This window comes from Dipteris shenzhenensis, chromosome 21, assembly GCF_047967505.1.
Source record: "Dipteris shenzhenensis isolate YYH24624 ecotype China chromosome 21, Dip_SZ_1.0, whole genome shotgun sequence".
NCBI lineage: Eukaryota > Viridiplantae > Streptophyta > Polypodiopsida > Gleicheniales > Dipteridaceae > Dipteris > Dipteris shenzhenensis.
The window spans coordinates 32738691-32756806 of record NC_141616.1 but is presented as its reverse complement, the minus strand read 5'-3'; positions in this window follow the sequence as shown (position 1 = coordinate 32756806).

Sequence of the window (18116 nt, the reverse complement as noted above, 5' to 3'; positions counted from 1 at the left end):
TCTTGATGGGTTGTAGGAAAAGGTAGAGGAAAGGCATTGTGGGCACAAAATAGGAGGTGGATTTGAGGCAAAAAGAGATTTTGATAAGGTTTTTGTAGGCGAGAAAGGGGCTCCACAAAGCTTGTAGAGAGCTTAGAAGGAAGAAAGTGTTCAAGTTGGAAGGCTTAACAAGAGAGATGGCCCACATGACATGCTCTTATTTGCTATGTTTCTCTAAGTAAATTCCTCACTCTTCACTTTTGTAATATAAAGGCTTGCGAGGCTACACAACACTTATTTGCTATGCTTCTATGGAGTAAACAAGGTATTTATTAGGTCAAGTTTGTGCAGCCACACCTAGCAACGATGATGATAGGCTACTTTTTTGCTTGTTTATTTAGCGTGTTCTATTAAACTTGCTTGTTACTACTTCACACCCATCTTTTTCTTATGGAATATGCTATGCATTAGATTTCTTTGAACTACATGGTGGCACCTCAATGTCAATCTTTATAAGGCATTTAGTAGTTCAAGTTTGTTCAATCACATCTGGTAGTAGCAATGATGATAGCCTAAGATTATATGCATATACATTTATGGATAGATATGGTTTGTATTATATTGGAATCTAAAGAGCTTTTATCATGAAATGACCAAAAGGCATATCTCTCTTTTCTTTTAAAAGAGGGATCTATGAAGATTATCTTGTTTGGCCATTGTAATATACTCCAATGATTTTTATGCTTTGAGGATCTAGTAGCCATTTCCTCCATTACCGTATGTTTTTTTCAATTTAGAGAAAGTTTTGTAATGGTTCGAATGTTTCACAAGTGAGTGCCACATTTTGGTTTGAAAATTGATACCGTAGAGGGAATTCACTTGAATCAATAGATTACTCTTCACCGCATGAATCCTCCTTTGTAGGTACACCAAAGACTAGTCAAGATGGCATTGTGTTTATTAGGGTATTCAACAAGGTTTGTCATGGTGAGTTTTATTGGTTTCACATTGTATTGCTTGAAGCCCCACAAGTATCCTTCATTACCATCTTTGTGTAGATCAATATTTATAGCAATCTCAACAAGAAGGGAATCTTCTTGTGTAGCTTCTTTGTCTTCATTGCCATTATCATCTGTGTCTAGCCTTTTACTTGCTTCCGATTGTGTCACTTGTGGGTTGGTATGTTGAGGAGGTGGCCTCTTTTCTCCTCTTCTGGCAATAGTGATAGGATCCTTTGCTTTTCTTTTTTTTCCTGTGTCAGCTTGCATTCGCCCTCGAGAATGTTGGGCCCCATAGCACCTACTTGCACTTGATGTTTTGAACCTTGGGAATCTCTAGGCCTACTTGCACTTGCTACTGAGAACCTTCTTCCTCTCCACCTTGCTTGGATTCTTCAATCTTTTGTGTAGTCTGTTGAGACCTTACTACTTCAATAATCTACTCATCTATATATCCTATCTCTTTAAAATCCACAACAACTTCTAGATTACCTTCAATAACTCTCTCCATCAATGCATCCCATATACTCTTCAACTGCCTCAAGGCATTAGCTAGATATGAAAATCTTGCATCATCTGGTCCTTCAAGCATAAAGTACTCCTTGCTCGTCCACAACTTCTGTAAATGTAGTTCTAAAAGAGGTACTGACTTTACATGCCATCATGACTCCACCTTTGAGCACATCCAGCTACATGAGCACACCAAGATTTCTAAATGCCACAAGGCTAAAATCTTCACTTCCACTTTCTCTTTTGTGGCAACTATATGGCAAAGCTCTAGCTTTTCTAGAATGTACCAGCCACAATCAAAAAAATTGTTCATATCGTTGGTATTGCTAGTTTAGAAATCATGCCCGTCACGTCCTTAGTATAGATAGTGAATGCGAGCTTGGCAATTGATGTAGAGAAAGTAGGAAACAAATAGCTTTGAAGTCTGCAACATTTCAAAAAAAGACACATTATTTGAATTAATAAAAGTCACTAAATTTTGAAAAGTAATAAATTAAAAATTCTAAAGAAAATAAAAAATAATAATCACTAATACAAGATAGCTTTCTCCAAATATATTTTATCTTATTATTTATTACATAGTTTTTCATCTTATAATTAACTGTATTAAAATTTATTGTTTATTAATAAAAATATGTGTCTTTATTTTACTAAATTTAAATAATCTAAAATTACGAGCATCAAATTATCTAATTAAAAATAGATATAAAATAAATAAAATTTTATTAGAAACAAATTAAGGTGAGGAAGAAAAATAAGTGTTCATGGGAAATGACTCACCCAAGAAGAAGGAAAAAAACTATGGGCACTCCTAATGGAATACCAAGACTGCCTAGCATGGTCATGCAAAGAGAATAGCAATGGGATCTTTGCCCACAGAGTCATGCCATTTGGATTATGCAATGTCCCTGCCACATTCCAAAGAGTCATGTTCACTGCTTCAAGTCATTGCTCAATAAGTTTCTATAGGTCTTCTTTGATGACTTCTACATCCATTCTAAAAGCAATACCACCTTTAGTGCCTTGAAGTAGTTCTCATCAAATGTAGGGAGTATGGCATCTCCCTAAATCCAATAAAGTGCTAGTTTATGGTCACCCACGGAGTTGTTTTGAAGACACATCATCTCTCAACATGGTCTCACTCACATCGTCTCTCAACATGGAATTGAAACTAACATGGACAAAGTCAAAATCATTATGCAATTACCACCTTCGTAATATTCAAAAGGAGTTCAGGTTTGTGAAGAGAGTGGGAGAGAAGGAAGGAGTCTCACTTACAGCTTTCTCACATACATAATGGGGGAATATACACAAAGGTGGAGGCTGAAAAAGTTTTCCTCTTCTTAGTTGTGAAAGCCAAAACAACTCTAACTACAAAAGAATACGTGAACCCTATATGTGGGTCTCAAACCAAACTCAGCTAACTAAGGTGGCATACTAACTGAGCCACTAACTAGAGTACATATAGATAGCTGTCATCCAGCTATTATTCATGGGCGGTGTACCAACCGCATCTGCAACTCTAACAAGTCGGTGACATAAATGCACAATAGTCACTTTGGCATATCATGAGTGGAGCTCGATATCTCAACACTCCCCCTCGAGCTCAATCCCAATTCCTGCACACAAGGCAGGTCTCTGAATTTGCGCAGCTTCTCTCCACCCAATGCCTTCGTGAATATGTCAACTACCTGATCCTCTGTGCTGACATAAACTAGATCAATAAAACCTACTAGAACCTTCTCCCGCACATAGTGATAATGCACCTCAATGTGCTTTGTTCTAGCATGATAGACTGGGTTATTTGCCAAGTTTATACTGCTCATGTTGTCACAATAAATGACAACTGGCCCATCTATAGACTGATGCATATCATAAAGTAGCTTATGCAACCAAGCTGCCTCACATGCAGCCATTGCTGCACCCTTGTACTTAGCCTTTGTGCCCGACAAGGCAACCGTAGGCTATTTCTTGTTGCTCCAAGTGACTGCAGCACTCCCAAAAGAGAACACATATCCATTGGTAGATCATCAATTAGAAATACTACCAGCCCAATCAGCATTAGTGTATCCATGCAATTGTATCTAAACCCCAGTCTCATAAAATAGTCCATACAGCAATGTGGACTTCACATACCTTAGTATGCGTCTAGCCGCATCCAAATGCAGTTTCCTTGGAGCCTGCATAAACTGACTTACCAAACCAACAGCATAGCTTAAATCTGGCCTAGTAATAGTCATATAAATCAAAATTCCTACTATGCATCTATACATAGTAGGGTCTTCCAGAAGCTCACCTGCATCCACGCTCAACTTCACATTCTGCTCCAAAGGAACTGAAATAGGCTTACAGCCTATCATCCCATATTTGGACAGCATGTCCAATCCATACTGCCTCTGCAAGAGCCATATCCCACTTGTGGATCTAATCACCTCAATGCCCAAGAAGTAATGCAGCTCTCCCAAATCCTTCATCTCAAACTTCTGCCTCAATAGAATTTTCACATGAAGGATATCTTCATCACTATCACCTGTGATAATCAAATCATCAACATAAATGACAAGCAGCATAATGCCTTTCTCTGTTTTTCTCACATAAAGTCATAAATCTGCCTTGGAAATCTAAAAGCCAATAGTGACAAGATACTATCCTATCTTGTTAGACCATCCTCTAGGTGCTTGCTTTAAGCCATACAAGGCTTTCTTCAACTTGCAAACAAACTCAGGATGAACAGCATGAACATAACCTGGTGGCTGCTCCATATAGACCTCTTCTTGCAAATCACCATGCAAGAAAGCATTCTTTACATCCATCTGATGTAAAGACCATTCCTTTGATGCAGCCATAGCAATGACTGCTCTTACGGTTGCCATCCTTGCAACCGGACTGAATGTTTCTTCATAATCAATGCCATATGTCTGTGCATACCCCTTGATGACTAATCTTGCCTTGAATCTGTTCACAAAACCATCTGCATTGTGCTTCACCTTATACACACACTTGCAGCCAATTGCATTCTTGTCTTTAGGCAAAGGCACCAATTCCCATGTAGCATTTCTTCCAAGGCATCCATTTCTTCATCCATGGCTTTCTCCCATTTTTCTTTACCCATGGCTTGCTCAAAAGAAGTGGGTTCTCGTTCATGTATCACTTTGACCATATAGGCATAGTGAATGGCTGTAAATCCATCATATTTCAGCCTATCCATAGGATACCTAGCTTTGGTAGACCTGTGCAAAATAGGCTCAATGCCAGGTGCTCTCAAAACATCCCTTGTCTTCCTTACTCTAGGTATAACAATAGAAGGAATACCCAACTCATCATTAAGACACTACTAGAGGACAATACAAGTCCACTAATATTTTGTGATTACTGCTGTGAAGTCTGTGCAGCATTACCATTTTGTGCATCTACATCATCAATCACATTTACTGGTTTATACCAGCTATTCATCTCATCAAAACATCATCTTTGCTCACTATAAGCTTACAAGTAGAAGGGTTATAGCATCTATACCCTTTCTGCTGCTGCAGAGAATAACCAATAAAGATGCACTTCTCAGCTTTTGGATCCCCAACTTGGATCTCAACTCATTTAGCATATGAACATAGGCAATGCAACCAAAAACTTTCAAATGAGAAATATCTGGTTTCCTACCAGTATACCTCTCCTCTGGCATCATGCCATGTATTGCTGTAGTGGGAGTCATGTTCATTATGTCGACTACTGTAGCAACTGCTTCAACCCAATAATAATCTGGCAGGTCTTTTTCATTAAGCATGGCATGAAATACCTCTCCACTATGCCTGTTTTTCCTTTCTGCAAGTCTATTTTGTTGTGGGGTATGACTGCATGAATATTGCTGCTTTATGCCATGCTCTTGTAGGAAACATGCAAACTCATTTGAGAGGTACTCTCCCCCTCCATCTGACCTTAGGCATTTTATTTGAAGCCTATTTCTTTTTCAACCATAACTTTAAAAGCTTTGAAATGCCCAAACACTTCGCTTTTCTTTTTCATAAAATATACCCAAACTTTTCTGTTGTAGTCATCAATAAAAGTGACAAAATAATGACAGCCTCCAATAGATGCAGCTGTAGAAGTCTACACATCAGAGTGGATTAATTCCAATGTACTCTTACTCTCTTGAACATGTCTAGGAAATGGTTTCCTTGCCTGTTTTCCAAATTGATAGGCTTCACATACCTTATGCATTTCTGCAACCTTGAACTTAGGCAATCTTGCAACAATATTTTGGGCCTGCATTAATTTAAGTCGTCGTACATTAACATGACCAATGCATTTATGCCAGATATCAATATCTACAACTACATCGGTCCCATGTGCAAACATTGCTGCAGGCACTCAATTCAGGCATGTCCGCATCCAACGTAAATATCCTACCCATCTTCTTCCCTTTTGCTATCAAGCGACCTTTATTTTTCATATCCTCAAAAAAGCATCCATGAGGATTAAATCTAACCTGCAAGCCCTCCTCAACCATTTGACCAATAGAAACCAGGTTCTTGGTGATATTCGGGACATGAAATACATCAGACAGGTATTTCTTTTTTCCATCCTGCATAGACAATGGAATTTTACCAATTTGCACAATAGGATGTGTAGTATCATCACCAGTTTCCACAAATCCTGGTCTTTCCATTTTCCTTGCATCCTACATCCATTCTGCATGACGGGTCATGTGATTTGATGCACCTGAGTCAACATACCACACATCATTGCTTTCTTCTACACTTGTTATAGAATTGGTCTTGTGCTACACCATAAACAGATGCTCATTTCTGTCATCACCCTATCTAGTAAAGGATGCATAATTGCCTCGCTGTAATTTTTTAGTCATGATGTCATTCTGCTTTTTATAGCAGTCTTTAACCATATGACCCATTTTACCATAGTAGTAGCATTCAACATTGCTGTTTGCATTTTGCCCTCTCTGCCATCCACCACAACCTCTTTGGCTCCCCCTGCCTCTAAAGTTACCACATCCTCCTCCATAGGACTGGTTTTCTTAAATTTGCTGCATATTCTGATTTCTACCATGGCCTCCAAATCGGCCTACTCTACCTTTGCCTCTACCTCTTCTAGCATTTGAGTAGAAGATAGCTTCTTTTGAAGTTCCTCCTAAAGAAGATGCACCACCATTTCTCTGCTCTTCAGAAATTAGAAGAGCAATCAAGTCCTCAAAATTAGGAAAATTCTCACGGACTGCAATGTATGTCTGGAATGTGCATAATCCTTTCCTAGACCATTCAAGGTCACAGGAACTAAATCATCATCTTCCACTGGCAACCCAATAGAAGCAAGTGCATCTGCAATCTTCTTCACCTTCATGTGGTAGTCATTGATGCTCATATTTTCTCTCTACACATTATGCAACTCCTACTTGAGCTGCATTTTCCTGGCTTGCATATTTGTGCTATACATTTTTGTCAAAGTATCCCATGCCTCCTTTGGCGTGCTTGCATCCTAAATATGCACAATCATAGAATCTAAAATACTGATAGACAGCTAGTACATAACTTTTATGGCTCTCTCATGCTAGCCTTTAAATGCCTGCAACTCCTGTTGATTGGGAACATTAGGAATAACTGGTTCTTGTTCAGCTCCAGTAATGAACTCCCAATAGCCTTTTCCCTTAAGGAAATTCGTCATTCTAAACTTCCATGGTTGGAAGTTGTTCTTGTCAAGCTTTTTAGTGACAATTTGTGAAAGAGCATCAGACACCATTATAGCACACTATTCCAAATTGAGGATGTCCCAAAATGGTGTACTAGCATCATTGGATACTTAATGATAGGAAGACCCCCAACAAAGTTGCGGCCAGTGGAAGCACAAAATCTCATCATCAAAGTTGCACCATATCAACTCATAGCAGGCTAACTGTACAAAATAGTTACAGATCAAATCCTACGTAGATGCATCATTCCACATGAAATCTTACTCATCATCCACCATGAAGTGCATGAAGGCATTGTAGGAGAACAATTTGATAGAGAATCCACAAGTTGAAAAATTCTTTTAGTTGGCTATTGGTGGCCCACATTGTGTAATGATGCCTATGAGTCCATAAAAAGTTGTATGCCAAAGAACTACCAAATGCCAACACAAAGACTTCAATCTTCTAACCATAGTCATGGTGCAACAACCCTTTTAAAAATGGGAAATTAAATTTGTAGGACTCATACATCTCGCTACTGCCAATGGAATATAAGCCTAGTACAAAATTGTGGCTACATGTTAGTTCACTAAATGAGCTGAGGCAAAAGCAGTACATAGAGTTGATGTGATCACACGGTATGGTGTCCTCGTGAAAATAATCTCTGACCGATGCACACACTTTGTAAATGAAGTGATTCAGGAACTTCTCTCAAGATTCATGGTTGTACATCGAAAGAGAACTCCCTTCTATCCCTAGGGGAATGGGCAAGCAGAATCTACCAATAAAACCTGATGCATTATTCTCACAAATGTAGTGGTGCCCAAATGCTCTGACTGGGAAAAAAGCTCAACTCTTACCGGCCTACAAAACCACTTTTAAGGTCAGCATAAGTTTTGCGCCATTCTAACTAGCATATGGTTTGGAGGTAGAAATCCCATTAGAATTCACTATCCCTAGTCTATGAGTGGCAGTACAAGAGCACCCTGGTGATAAAGAATCCCTTGAAGCATGACTACTCCAACTTGAGAAGCATACTGAAACAAGATTAAGAGCCTACCATGCAATGACAATAGAAAAAGACAAAGGAAGGCATGGTTTGATAGGAATCTCAAGGATAAGGAGATTAATGAATGTAACCTTGTCTTGCTCTACAATGCCAAAGTTAACAAGCAAAAATTAAATTATCAAGGCCAAGGACCTTATAAAATCATAAGATTAACCCCATTGGCACTGTGCTCCTAGAACGTTTGGATGGAGTGCAATTGAGCTCGATGATCAATGGCAGTAGATTAAAGCCTTACTTCCATCAATGGCAGTAATGCTTGAAGTGCAATTTAGCATCGCGATGATCAATGGCAATAGATTCAAGCATTACTACAATAACTCACAACTCATCCACAATAACTTCCAACTCATCCACAACAATTTGCAAGCCAACATCAACAATACCAAAGATTTGGGAATCTCAAATCCCCCCTAGTTAGAACTAGATTGTTCCACCTACATCATTGGCAGATATACATTTTCACACATATAGGTCAACCCAATCGATTTCAACCTACGGCTCAGAGGTGATGATTGGGTCCTAGTTACCCTATGAATTTCCAAAAAAAAAGCATATAGTCAAGTCCCTCCCTAGTTGTTAAGACATGTACACACACAATTTCACATAGGCACATAGTGTATTGCATCAATAAAAACTCTGTAACACACTCTCAAAGCATGACATGATTTCACAACACACACATGTACTCATGCACAACTATCACACCTGCAAACAAATTGATCTAAAGTTTCATGACTCGGTTACAATCCTATTCAAAATGAATGCTGGATGGGAAGAAATACCAAAGCTAAAAAATATTCAATGCAAGAGTCTGCAGCCTTAGCATTGAGACCCCCACCAAAGTTCATAGCCGCCTACCTCTTCTCAACCAAAGTGACCCCAAGAATTTGTGGTGCAGAGTGATAGCTCTGACAAGGAGTCAGTGCATAAAATGGAATCAAGAGAAATATTAATGAAACCCACGTCTCATTCCAACTATATGACCACTGATGCAAGCAAGTCCCAAGAACTTTTTATTGCCACATCCATCAGCATATGCACTTTCCAATGCCACAAAATCCTTCCTAGAGCAAAGGGGACTTGGTGCCTTATTTGACCACCTACAACACCTACAAGAAGGTCCTACCATGATAGCATACATCTAGGAATTTCTCCACTCATATCACTCCAAGGATGCATAGGCCAACAAATACAGCACCATCATTGTAAATCAGAGTCCACTGAATATTATTCTCAATAAGTAATTCAAAGGGCTTTCTCACTTCCAACTAAAGGGGCAAAATACCCCTCAAGGCTTGCCAATGCCAAAATTTGAGAAATTCAACATCTCCTCTCCAAGGGCAACCAGTTCCATAGGGATGGAATAATTTTGCATATAATCATAGACACTAGACTCAAAGAAGCATCTACATTCCTATCCACAATCTTGGTGTCAACTATGGAAAAAGTCAATTCCTTCTAATCCACACATTTCTTTCTCAGAGGAAGCTAAAACAAGACTAGATCCAACATTTGGTCATCTTCTTCAAAAAGAAACTCGATGGTTTATCCAGCCAAAAATGTAAAATTCCACACTTATTGGCAGTAATCATCAGTAAAGAGGTTTAAGAAAATTAAATGGCTCTTACAATGTCACCAAAACCTCGAGGATCTTGACATCCTCCTGTCACCCATGTGGGAATAATCATAATTGCCTCCTCATGCCGCATTTCCCAATGAGGATGCCCAAAGAAACAACTACCTCCAATGGAGGTAGGGAATGAGGAATTGCCACAGGACATGCTACAGCTTGGTGCACACTTGCAACCAATATATCTCAATCAACAGCAGCAAGAGCCATGTGAAGAGAGTGGGAGAGAAGTAAGGAGTCTCACTTGCAGCTTTCTCACATACACCATGGGGGAATACACACAAAGGTGGAGGCTCAAAACAGTTTTCCTCTTCTTAGTTGTGAAAGCCAAAAGAACTCTCTCTAAGTACAAAAGGAATAGGTGAACCCTATATCTAGGTCTCAAACCAAACTCAGCTAACCTAGGTGGCATACTAATTGAGCCACTAACTAGAGTACATAAAGATGGTTGTCATCTAGCTATTATTCATGGGTGGTGTACCAACCGCATCTGTAGCTAACAAGTCAGTGACATAAATGCACAATAGTCACCCTGGCATATCACGAGTGGAGCTCGACCTCTCAACACTCCCCCTCGAGCTCAATCCCAATTCCTGCACACCAAGCAGCTCTCTGAACTTGCACAGCTTCTCTCTGCCCAATGCCTTTGTGAATTCCTTGCCTGTTTTCCAAATTGATAGGCTTCACATACCTTATGCATTTCTGCAACCTTGAACTTAGGCAATCTTGCAATAATATTTTGGGCTTGCATTAATTTAAGTCGTTGTACATTAAGATGACCAATGCATTTATGCCAAATATCAATATCTGCAACTACATCGGTCCCATGTGCAAACATTGCTACACTCAATTCAGGCATGTCCACATCCAATGTAAACATCCTGCCCTTCTTCTTCCCTTTTGTTATTAAGCAACGTTTATTTTTCATATCCTCAACAAAGCATCCATGAGGATTAAATCTGACTTGCAAGCCCTGCTCAACCATTTGACGAATAGAAACTAGGTTCTTGGTGATATTCGGGACATGAAATACATCAAACAGGTATTTCTTTTTCCCATCCTGCATAGACAAAGGAATTTTGCCAATCTGCACAATAGGATGTGCAATATCATCACCAGTCTCAAATCATGGTCTTTCCATTTTGCTTGCATCCTACATCCATTCTGCATGAACTGTCATGTAGTTCAATGCACCTGAGTCAACATACCACACATCATTGCTTTCTTCTGCACTTGTCACGGAATTGGTCATGTGCTGCACCATAAACAAATGCTCATTTTTTCATCACCTTGTCTACTATAGGATGCATAATTGCCTTGCTGCAATTTTCTAGTCATGATGTCATTCTACTTTTTATACCAATCTTTAACCATATGACCCATTTTACCACAGTAGTAGCATTCAACATTGCTGTTTGCATTTTGGCCTCTCTGCCATCCACCACGACCTGTTGGGCTCCCCTTGCCTCTAAAGTTACCACGTCCTCCTCCATAGGACTGGTTTTCTTGAATTTGCTACATATTCTAATTTCTGCCACGACCTCTAGATCTTAGCTTGCTCTACTTCTGCCTCTACCTCTTCCAGCATTTGAGTAGAAGACAGTTTCTTTTGAAGTTTCTCTTGAAGAAGATGCACCACCATTTCTTTGCTCTTTAGAAATTAGAAGAGCAATCAAGTCCTCAAAATCAGGAAAATTCTCATGGACAGCAATGGATGTACGGAATGGTGATAATCTTTTCCTAGACCATTCAAGGTCACAAAAACTAAATCATCATCTTCCACTGGCGACCCACCCAATAGAAGCAAGTGCATCTACAATCTTCTTCGCCTTCATGTGGTAGTCATTGATGCTCATTTTTTCTCTTTGCACATTATGCAACTCCTGCTTGAGCTACATTTTCCTGGTTTGCGTATTTGTGCTATACATTTTTGTCACAGTATCCCATGCCTCCTTCGGCATGCTTGCATCCTGAATATGCACAATCATAGAATCAGAAATACTGATAGACAACTAGTACATAACTTTTTTGGCTCTCGCATGCCAGCCTTTAAATGCCTGCAACTCCTGTTGATTGGGAACATTAGGAATAACTGGTTCTTGTTCAACTCCAATAATGAACTCCCAATAGCCTTTTCCCTTAAGGAAATTCATCATTTTAAACTTCCATGCTTGGAAGTTGTTCTTGTCAAGCTTTTCAGTGACTATCTATGAAAGAGCATCAGACGCCATTACAGAACAGTGCAAAAATATTCTGTCACTACAAAAAACAACTTCTGCCTCACAAGGGCAAATTTGCAAAACTGATGAAAGTGGTATTTGACCACACAGTCACTTCCTAGTGACGATTTTGCATCAATAGGCAATAAGAATGATTCTATCACTCCCAATATCTCTGCTCGTAGGCATACAATACAATTTTTGTGGCAACTTTTCACCGACCTGCGGAACAGTGGTCGCACAGCAAAAAGCAAGGCACTTTTCTGAGTGCCTGCGAAAAACTTCCGTCACCAAAATGGGCCCCGAAATGTCCTCGAATCAAAAAAATAATGTCACTAAGGGCTATGCCCTTACCTATAGCATATACTGCCCTCTCTCCACACTGCGAAGGGCATCTCAATCTGAGACAGTGTACTCTTGCACTTTTTGCCTATGCTACCTGTAGAGATTTGCTCCCAAACTCGAAAAAGGAAAGCAACACTGATCCTCTTACCAAGACACCACAAACTTGATTTGATTTCTTGAGATCCTTACCACGAATCGAGCTCTGATACCATGTGAAGAGAGTGGGAGAGAAGTAAGGAGTCTCACTTGTAGCTTTCTCACATACATAATGGGGGAATACACACAAAGGTGGAGGGTGAAAACAGTTTTCCTCTTCTTAGTTGTGAAAGCCAAAAGAACTCTCTCTAAGTACAAAAGGAATAGGTGAATACTATATGTGGTTCTCAAACCAAACTCAGCTAACCTAGGTGGCATACTAACTGAGCCACTAACTAGAGTACATAAAGATAGTTGTCATCCAGCTATTATTCATGGGCGGTGTACCAACCGCATCTGCAGCTAACAAGTTGGTAACATAAATGCACAACGGTCACCCTGGCATATCACAAGTGGAGCTCGATATCTCAACAAGCCAGAGGTTACATTAGTACAAGCACAACCCGGCAACATCATGGCATTCAATGAGCCACAAGGGGATCTACTATAAGATCAGTAACAAGACTACTGCACCCAAGTGTCAAAACTATTGACGGTTCAAACCACAACCAACACTATAGTGTTTTTAGGGTGGATGCATGGGCACCCCATGTATCAATAATTTTGACAAACCTCATCACCATCAGCCATCCTCCAACATCAAGCCAAGCAAATGCTCCAAATGTTGGAAATATTCACTATCTTGGCCAAGGAGGAGCATACCCAAGAATTGGAATGACAAGCTGTAGTAAGCTTCGGGCCCAAATAGCAAAGAAAGAGGTTGAAGACATGCGGATGAACCAAGATCTCCAAACTTAGGAGAAAGAAATTCTTAACATGACTTCCACCCTCAAATAGAGCCAAATATAGTTGCGGTAGTAGTTCACGCAACAACAATCCTAGCGACCACCAATGACCAATTCACCTTAGTCCACACTCAGTAAACGAAGGAACTTGTACAAGCTAGGCTCACATTAGTCCAAAATGAAGAAGAACTCTAGGATTGCCAAGAAAAGCTTGTAGACATGCAACAATCTCTAGTGTTACACACTTTTTGCATTGAGGAGCTCACAAGGGAGTTCAAAGAAGAGCTTGCCACCATTTTACAAGAAACCACTGCTTAAGCCCAAGTCTTGGAGCAATGGTCAAGTACCAATGAAGCCATTCCTAAAAAAGAATAGGTCACCTTACAGATGAAAAAGCTTAAGGGTGTGTATACATTGATCTACCATAAGTATAAGGAGAAGTTTGATAAGCTGCACCTCCACAAGGTTACAGTCTCAAAGCTTAAGCTACAATTTCTACTATAGACCAATGAGCAATTGATGACACAATAAATGAAGCCCCACTAAAGTGCAAGATTGTGCTTTACCAAGAGCTTGTGGCCGCTCTACAAGCTAGATGATCATCTCAAAGGACCTACACTAATCCAATGGAAGTAGATACAACTCAAGATTCTATCTGCTCATCCAAAATAACAGGGGAACATTCCATAGCGGCAAAATCTTTGCACAACATTTGTCAAGACTTGTCAGAATATGAAAAGCATATATTTTGTTTGTCCATCCATGTAGGCTTTACGACATTGAAGACGAATGCTTTCACTTGCCTCATGGGTAGTCCTCTCCTCAGGGTCATCAGTGGTCTACTACCCGCTACTACAAAAGCCCTCAATATTATCTACAGGGAATGACATATCCACCATCCTACCCTTGTAGCTAATGATCCCATCTCATCAAGAAAAAGAAGTGTCAGAGGATGAATTGGCCTATCTCATATCTAACTTCCCATATCTTTCCACTCTCTATGCCAATCTCATAAACTCATTCCCCGTGTTGTTACTACTCTCTTAACCTTTCTTGAGCTCCAGTCAAATCTCTATTCCCTCAACTGCCTATTTTCTCATGCCTCTAACCAATTCCAACTCACCCTATAGTCTCCTTTCTTGCACCTCATTCCTAATTTCTTACCTACTATTGCTAATCCCACCATCGAGTATTACCAAGTTGCTCAATCCATTTGCCCAATTCTTCCCCCCCTCCCACCAACAATACCCTTCCATATTGTTCCCCCATCTCCCCAAACCCTCTCCATGCACCTTTATCGCCTCCAACACTAGTTGAGGTGCCATTACCAGCAATGGACATGATCTTTGATTTTGAATATCAAGATCCAAAGGATCCTAATTGCATTTCCAAATCAGATTCCAATGATGGGGATGATTATGATGTAATCCCACTTCTAGGTAACCCCATCAATGACTTCTCAAACAACTACCTAGATATGAAATTCAAGGCGGATGGACCCTAAACAACTTCCTAGTCCAACATTTGTCAGCATCAGATTACTGAAGCTTAGATCTGTAAGTTGGATCCCCAACCTGACAGCAGGAGATGATCCAATCTCTTTGATGTGACCTTCTTAAATGAATACCTCCATGCCTCATAACCCATACCAAGTTCTATGTAGTACCATGATGGCACCATTGTGATGCCAACATACACAATTTGAGAGAGGATTGCACCATTAATTGGCCACTAATCGAGCCATACTCTAGAGTGGAATGAAACATCCAAGGAACGTAGATTGAGGCACTTTAGCAACATGATGCATGCATGCGAGGCAACATTGACTGCATCCTATGACAAATTGCTATCTTTTGCAAAACCTTGGAATACATTCTTGAGGTTTTCAGCCACATCGATTGCCATCTGCTTACACTCGGTTTCAATCCAATGGCCAGATTGATGCTCAGACTACAAGTAGACTCTATCAAAGAGTCTTCTTAGAAGCTTGCCACATATCTCTTTTTGAACAGATGGTGGATACATAGTTCCTAAAAACTGAGCAAATATTGTATGGTGGAAAGGCATGACAACATGATCGTTTGGCATGCCATAGGTTCCACAGCCACTAGGTTACACGCATGGCATCCCCAACTCCATGATCACAATAGGCCATAACCCGAGGATGGGTAATAAAATGGATCCGAGGGTATGTTAACTATGTGTCAACATGGGCTCAAGTAGCATAGAAGGTGTGTGTAGAGTAGTGGCAAAGCTTCGCTTGTACTTAGATAAAGCTAAGAATAATCTCTCTTAGGAATCCTACATGTATGTTCTAGATGCACCTTCTACATGTGCATCCTACATGCAAGTTTCTACATGTGAATCCTACATGCATGTTCTAGATGCACCTTCTACATGAGCATCCTACATGCAAATTCTACATGCGATTCCTACATGCATGTTCAAGTTGCAACTTCTGCATGTGCATCCTACATGCAAGTTCTACATGTGATTTCGACATGCATGTTTAAGATCCAACTTCTACATGTGCATCCTACATGCAAGTTCTAGATGCAAGTTCTATGTACCATTCCTATATGTGCATCCTAGGTATAATTTCTACATGTAGAGAGAGAAAATCCTACATTCCTACATGCAGAGAGAGAAGCACTCCAAATTTGGATAAATATCTCATGATGGAATGAAGGCCACACTCTTTGGGGCATTGTGATGAGCTCTACTTTTGTGTTCTATGTAATTGTCTCCAAGTGTCCATGCTCACTTGCACTCTCACATCCAAAATCATGTCCTACCCTTGTCTCCTACTCCCCCCTTCTCCAACCTTGTAACTCCTCCTTCCCCTTTCCTGCTCCCTTCTCCTCTCTCTCGCCCAACCCCTTTGCTCTTACACCTTCTTTCTCACCCACCCTTATGCTTTTCATAAACCTTTGCCCTCTTAGATTAGTTTCTCAATCCTTGTCCTTCAAGATCTATAAGGGAGAGGAGTTCTCCACCATGTATTCTATTTTCAAACCTGGATCCCCCTTCTAACCTCAAACTTCCTTCTAAACCTTGGAGTCTCCTTCTGAACCCTAAACTCCTTCTAAACCTTAAACCCCCAATGGAGTCAAAAGCCTTCACTACCCCATCCATGTTGCTAAGTATTCCTTTCATGCAAGCATGTGCAATTTCTTGCTTCCTTTGAGAGCACTCTCAACTGGTATCAGAGCCTAGGTGATTAAGCTGAGCATGCGTGAATGCCTGGAAGCTCAGCAGCTCTGTGGGAGAAAGGAGAAGCTCGGCGAAAGCTTTGTGGGTGACTTTACTTGCATCCAAGTGTGCAGAGACCTTGAAGAACCTTTGGAAAGTCACTTTGGTTTTGTGAAGTGGTTTTGAGAGCCTGTTAAGTGTTTTCAAAGGAAAAGTCATTTTTTAAGCTTTTCCTTGTTCCATTCGATGACAGAGACTCTGTATTGACTTGTAGAGGCAATTATTGCTTACTTTTGGTGTACATTTCACTTCAGGAGCTTGGAAACACCTTTATTCTTGAATTTGGGATCATTTCTTTGGAATTCTGACTCAGTGTGTCAGTTTCTATGTTTTTCTGCCCAGGTCTTGGAACTCAAGTTTGGAGCAACCATTTGCAGATCTGTCAGTTCCAGTGGACTCCAGAGGTCCTAAAACTTCTATGTTGCTCATCATTTGCACTTCGATGGAGTTTACAAATAGTTCTGTTTCCAAAAACATGTCGGTGGAGTATTTTCAAAGTTATAGATCTCTGTGCATTGGATTTTGTCTCTCTAGTATGCATTTTTCATTCTAAGGTTTTGAAACCTTAGATTTATGCCACATGGCAGTGGATAAGTGTTGACTCCCATTTCTCACTCATCAGTTGGGATTTTGGAGTTCCAGCAGAAGAGAGATATTTGCAGATTGTCTTGCTAAGTTTGATTATGCAATGGTGCCCATATTTTGAGGCATCTTAGGTTCTATTTTCAGTAGCAGTCATTGCCGTGGGACCATGATTTCTTGAGCATACCTTATGCAAATCACTCTAGTTGCAGTTTGAGATGTGTGCACTCATTTGTGGTGTGCATTGGGTTGCAGTGAATGATTTATAGGCCATTTGGATGCATTGTGATCCTTATTGGATGTGCTAGTAGGCCCAGATTGCCTTGTGGGATGCTATTTTTATGGATGCTTTGCACATGGATGCTATTTTATGCCGAGGGATAGCTTTGACACATTGTAGGTGATGCACTGATAGTGTTATGCTCTCTTGGATGAGATATTGGTAATGCATATGCCCATGAATGGTGTTTATGCTTGAGCCATTTGGTGCTTATTGGCATTTTGGATTGCCATTGCAGCTGGCATTTTCTTTTGGGCCAGATTTTCTCATATGGATGCATAGTACGTGCTCATGAGTCAGCTGTATCTTTTGATGCCTTGAGCTTTGAGTTTTGGTGATATTTCACTCTATTGTGGCATACACATTTGGGTGCACCTGGTATTTGGTGTGATTCTCTCTTGCAGGCACTAGCATTTGGGATTTTGCTTCATTTGCATCATGGCATCCTCTTCCATGTTTGAAAAGGAGATTTTCAGCATTAAAAAGTTTGATGGGACAAACTTTTCTTTGTGGAAAGAACAGATAAGGGATGTGCTTATTCAAAAGAAGTAGATTAAACCCTTGGCACGTATTGAAGCTAAGCCTACAGATATGTCTAAGGATGATTGGAATGAGTTGGATGCATTAGCAAAGT